Below are 6,318 nucleotides of genomic sequence, written 5' to 3'. Positions count from 1 at the left end.
AATACCCCTGTATAATGGCTTCTGCCCTGCTGTTATGCAATTCGGGTAGCATTCAACTCGCCATGTATGTAAGCCCCAGCGTGTCCACCCTGTATATATATATATTCTTTGGTCTCTCAATATTTTGTCTTGTTAGTCGACAAAATTCTTGGTCAATAAAATTAATTTTCCTTTGAGTTTATTTGACCTGATGGTAATGGAGGAGTGATTATCTGCCGCGGACTCTCGTCATCCACCTTGATCCTTTTTCTTAACAGAGGGAAATCGCAACAATCGAAAACCCTCTGCTAGAATCCTTCAGTTCCAAAAATTATTTTTATTGTCATATATATACATATTCGGTTATATAGTTAGTTATATAGTTCGGTTCGGTTTTGATTCCTCTAGAATCAACCCGAAGGGCCTATGACAAAGCCACCGAACGCGTTCTCGGGTTGCGGATAGAGGGTCCCTGTACCAAGGGTTTTTGCTGAATATGGTTACAAAAATAAATAGGCAGTCGCGGACAATTGTCCAGAGGTGGTCCCGAAGGAATAAACCCCCAAGCGGAGGTGTGAAAACCGTGCCGAAAGCTGAATGGCACCTGGGTGAAGTGCCTAGAACGGCGACTCTGGGATACCGGGCGACCTCTCAGAGTATGCAGCCTTATCCTTGCATGCGGGGCTCTACAAGGATGGACGAACCCCTTTCCCTAGCTTCTCGTGGGAACAACAATGGCAACACTAAACATAGTTGTAGTAAGTGCAGTTCAAAACAACAGAACGCGCAGGGCTCCCGACAATGGGTCGGCCAACAATGCCGACCAATCTAGAGCTGGGGGAGCCCATGAAAATGGATTTAATGCAATAGATCGGCGGGATCTCGCGACCTTTGGGTGGACGGAGCGACTGAATCACGATTTGCTAGAGTGCTACGATGCGAGTGTGGCCCCTGAACGAGGTTACATGGCACGGCTGCATGCTCTGTGGTGCGAGAAGCACCCGGAGCTATCGCACTTTTCGCAGCAACGTCTGCGAAACCATGCTGAACTACTTCGAAAAAGGGGTTGTGTAAGCGGAACGCCTAATCTACCACAGCTAGAACAAGTCGGCAACAGAGAAAGATAGGCGACACTAAGACAAACCGCGGGCAGGCATCCAATAGAGGAAGAATGATGCTTTATGATCCGGAGAAACATCAACACCAAGGTTTCTCTCAACCCTAAAGATCTGGCTGAAATGGATGAGAGCTTCGTGGACATTTTTCCGGGGAATCCGACCTCTGGGCTATCAATTATTGCGTGTATAATGCAGCGAGAGCTTTGGTCGATGCGAACCGTAAAAAAAAACCAACGGTTGATCATAAGACCAAAAGACGAATGCATCAACTTGCCATAAAGATAGGCTGGGCAAGACAGTACGCGTCCCGCATTCAGTGTGTGATTGACTACAACACATCTGGCAGGAATTTTACCGCCAAGGTTCGAAAGTACGCGCGCGAACTCCGGACCCGTTATCACACACTTAACAAGTCAAAGCTGCTGACCATCAGGCAGCATATTGTTGAGAGAATACGGATACTATCTAACGCTAAGAGTAGTCTAGAGCGGAGGGAGAGGTGGGTCAGAGAATTACAGGCCAATCATTTGTCTGAACACACTTTATAAGATATTCACAGCTATCCTAAATGAATGATAGAGTTGTTCGGGCAATTGAACCTGTGTGGCACTTCGCCATTCCGACGGGTACTTGTGCGGCAAACCTGCAGATTGAAAGTACAAGGTCACTCATGTATTTTACATGGACGATCTTAAGATCTATGCTGAAAACAAAGAGCAACTACATCTAGCTCTAGGGATTGTCGAACGATATACTAAGGAAATTGGAATGGAATTTGGGTTAGACAAATGCGCCAAGGTTTATTTGAAGCGAGGTAAACTTAATGGCATCCCTGAAGATCCTGAGCTCGTTAATAGAAGCGCTATACGACGTCTTTGCGCTGGAGAGACTTATACATACCGGGGCGTGTCACAGAACTGCATTCAGGATGTGACATCTATAAAGGATACTCTCCGAAGCAGATACAAACGTCTCAGACGGCAGATTTAATCTTCCGAACTTTCGGCGAGGAACAAAGTATCTGCAACGAATATGCTTGCCGTCCCGGTAGTACTCTATTCATTTGGAGTAGTTCCATGAACGATGAATGAGCTCAGATCCCTTGATATCGGGACAAGAAAGGTTATGCACATGAACAAAAGCATGCATCTTAAGTCTTCCGTTCCGCGACTGTACATCAAATGAAGGTGACCCTCTTCTTAAAATGGTCAGGAATCACGAGGAAGTAGGCAAAGGAGCATTTCTGTACAAAGCAGCGGAGGAGGCTGCTGAAACACTTGGAATTGACTTCAGTATTAGGGGTGAGCAAAATGCATCAAATCGTATCTATCTTGAGTACTCACTCCTGAAAGCCCGGATTAAGAAAGAACAAGAGAAAAACTTTCATGAACAGCTCCTCGATAAGAGGATGCATGGTATCTTCCACAGAATTGTGAAGGATCAGTCAATGTCTTGTGAGCTAACGTTTGCTTTCCTTAAATCGCCCGGATTGAAGTCTGGTACGGAGGGTTTAATTTTTGCATGCTATGACGGTGTCATTTCCACCTTAATATACCGTCGCCACATTTTGAGCCAAGACATTCCTGATGATAGCTGCAGGGTGTGCCATGCACACCCCGAGCATTTAGCTCACATACTATCTAGTTGTCCAACTCACGCGGGAACGACCTACATTCAAAGGCACAATGCAGCACTAAGAGTGCTTTATTACCTTCTCTGTTACTCTTACGGCATTAACCTAAATATCGCTTCTCTAAATGCTCCTAGGGAAATCGAATCAATTGTCGAGAATGGGAAGTGCCGCATATACTGGAACTTTGTATTCTCGACAATTGTTTCTGTTCCTCACTCGAGGCCTGGCATGGTTCTTCTTGACTTCGAGAAGCGAACCATGTTCGTTATCGAATTTTCGGCACCAGCTGACAAAAACATCATAGCCAAGGAGAATGAAAAGAAAGAGAGGTATCGAGACCTTATAAGAGAGTTGCAACGATTGTACCCGGAATATTCTGTTAAACTAATCGTCCTTGTCATCGGCGCTCTTGGAGGTGCCAAGCTTTCACTTGCTAACGGCCTAAAAAGTATCCCTGCGTGTCAGCAGCAGCGATCCCAAACGAACGAAGAATATTTTGAAGGTTGACCTCAACGTTGATTTTGAATATTCGCGGTTGCGTCGACCATCTTGCTTCAGGGGCCGACGTAACATGTCACAGTACTGTAACAGAGTAGCATTTTTATTAAAAATTTTCATAGGTTATGGGAAGAAACTAGGGACACCATGATGTAAGTATGGGGGATTACTTTATCCTAGGAATATTTGAAACGCGCGGGAAATTCAAATTATGTATCAAGTAAAATCTTATTTGAATTGAATTTTTGTAACTTTCTAGAAGTCTAAAATTGCAAGGTCACTCATTAGGGAAGTTAGGATGAAACCAAAGCGACAAACTAGGTACTTGAAAAGGTTGATCCATTCGGAAATTTAAGGTAGAGACAAAGTAATAAATTAGAATTATAAGTAAGGGTAGCTTGAAATTCTGAAAGTAAGAATGCGGAAGTTAGAAAATGTTTGATATTTTCAACTATAGGTTAACGAATATTTACAAAGGGGAAATAGGTTTAATGGATTTGAGTGGGTAGATAGGACTGACTCACTTTGCAATTGGGGGCAGTTTGCGTGGGTGCCCTGAAATCGTAAGGGCTGACTTAGTCATTTGATGCGTGGAATTTAACTGGAAAACCACTTGTAAGAAGGGGAGAATATTCTCGATGAATTCTTAAGTGTTTAGTATTGCTAAAACTCGATGATTCTCAAAGGGGAAAATATTCTAGATTAATTTTAATGCACTTGCGATGATAAAACCCAGGACTAATAGACCATAGACCCTTTTCGATCAATACAAAATCAGTGGGAGTATTGAGTCTATAAAAGGGATCAGAATTAGTTTCTAGCTAGAGAATTCGTTTGAGCGTCGGTCAAATTGTATCGGCTTTAGCTTTTGCAAACTTGTATTCATCGAACTTTTACATTTCCCGCGTAAGCCTGGACGCAGGTTTCTGAAAATCAAACTTGTCATTCTTTAAAATTATGTGAGAGTGCGTGACCTAATTAAAAGCATTGAGCAACATATTGAATAAATTGAATAATTCCTGTAGAGCAAAATCTTGTGTTGAATTAATATTACATTTCCCTCAGCATCTTCAGATTTCGGGTAGTGATGTTTCACTCAGTGGCGGCAACGGACAGGTAATTTAAAATTTAACGAAACTTGAATTTAAATTCAAATACGGAAGAAACATGACAGTGAATTTTAGTTAGAGACAAAAATTCAAGAGGGCTCTGGACTGGGCCTGGATGTGACTGTACGGTGGAGCTTAACACTCACCAGAGTGCGCGAACTGATTGGGTCCGAGTTCCGGGAAAATTTGAATTAATGAAATGAAAAACAGCTAGAACAGAAAAAATATAGTGTTTTAATTGCTGGTCATCTTTTCTCACATAGTTCTGAAATTGACAATCATAACATTATTATGTAATGAACAAATCTAAAGTACGTCTTTTGATAACATTCATTATTTTTAATACAAAATATACAAGAATTTTTAACTAATAAAGATACATTTTGGACCATAAATGAAGTAGTTAAAATTTCAACAAAAAATATGAGTTTTTAAACATAAAGATTAAGTTTCTACTAGAAGGACAATTTTTCAACAGAATACATAATTTTCCAAATAAATATTTGAGATGCTAACTAAAAAATGAAAATTTTTTAATAAAAGAAAACGACTTTTCAACAATCCAATAAGTTTAGTTAGTTTGAATTTTCGCGCGCCAGTCGCGATCTTTGATGAATCGATACGTTGAAACATCGATCAATCGATTGGGTGCAAAGGCTTCGCGCGCGGTGAGCTCCTAGTCGGTACCAAACCAGTCACCACCCGGTAAAGCTGGCCGTCCGACTCGCGAACTCTTACCGAATTCCCTGTTGTGCATCGAGAAATAAATTGTTGCTGGGTGAAGCCCGGTTAATGAACCCCGACTTAACCTGAAATCTCGACTTAATAATTTCGTCTAATCCTAACCTCGAATTAGGGATAACCCAAAGATATTATAAACGTAGATGCGTTACGAGGCGTCGGAGTGGGGAATTATATATTCCCCATCACATTTTCTGCCCTATCGAGGTGCTGCCCTCATCCTACTACGAAGTCGAATTCTTATTTTCTCATTCTTCGTAAAATATGACGGTAAAGCAGTAGAAAGATTTTTTGAGGTTAGAAAAGTATGACATGTATGTATCGCTGACTTTTTTCAGATCTGAAGCTTGATCCAGGTTTTCGGTACATTCTTTTTTTTAATTATAAAAAAAATGTTATCGAAAAATCATATTTTTAATTTTTAAAAAAGTATTATAAAAAGAAAATTCGAGATAAACAAGTGTGGAAAACATTGTTCTTTGACAAATTATTTTTTTGAATTGAAATAATCAAATATTTATACCAAAGAAACAACTTTTTTAATGTTTGAAGTGTTTAAACATTATTGTTTAAATTTAAAATAACAATAATTTAAACAAAATATATTTCTGGATAAGATATTTTAGTTAAAAATGTATATAGTATTTTTTAAATCACAAAAGTTCTTCCGAAAAATCGAAATGTTAATTAAAGAATACGTGTTTTTGTATATGAATTTATCGGTAAAATTTGTTTTATAATTTTAATTTTAAATACAAACAATTTTTAACACTTTAAATATTAAACAAAAATTTATTTGATAACAATATTTTATTCTCGTATTTTTAATAAATAATTAATACTGATTAAGAAACAATTTTCTTTGTGGAGTTTTATTATTTGGGAATTTTTAAATTCGTTAATATTATAAACTGTTCAGGAATTTTATAAGTTTTGGAATTGTATTTTTCGGGATAGAGAGTTTTACCGAGTCGGGAATTTTATTTTTCGGGATATTTCAGCCGTCCCCATAGAATTACAGAAAATTTGCTCTAATTATAATCTCGGCGCTCGATCTTGTTAATTTTTTCCTACAGTATTAATAAAAAAAAATTGTAAGTAAATTTTTGATATCACAAAGTTAAAGACAATCACAATTATTTAAAAATTCGCTGTACATTCAATTTTTATTCTTGGATCTTGGCGATTTTTTTCTAATCCATTTCAGTCACTGGTAGGCTTTTTTGACATCTAGGTATGT

The sequence above is a fragment of the Belonocnema kinseyi genome, chromosome 9 (assembly GCF_010883055.1).
Source record: "Belonocnema kinseyi isolate 2016_QV_RU_SX_M_011 chromosome 9, B_treatae_v1, whole genome shotgun sequence".
Lineage (NCBI taxonomy): Eukaryota > Metazoa > Arthropoda > Insecta > Hymenoptera > Cynipidae > Belonocnema > Belonocnema kinseyi.
The sequence above is the reverse complement of the archived record's forward strand: the minus strand, read 5'-3'. Positions refer to the sequence as shown.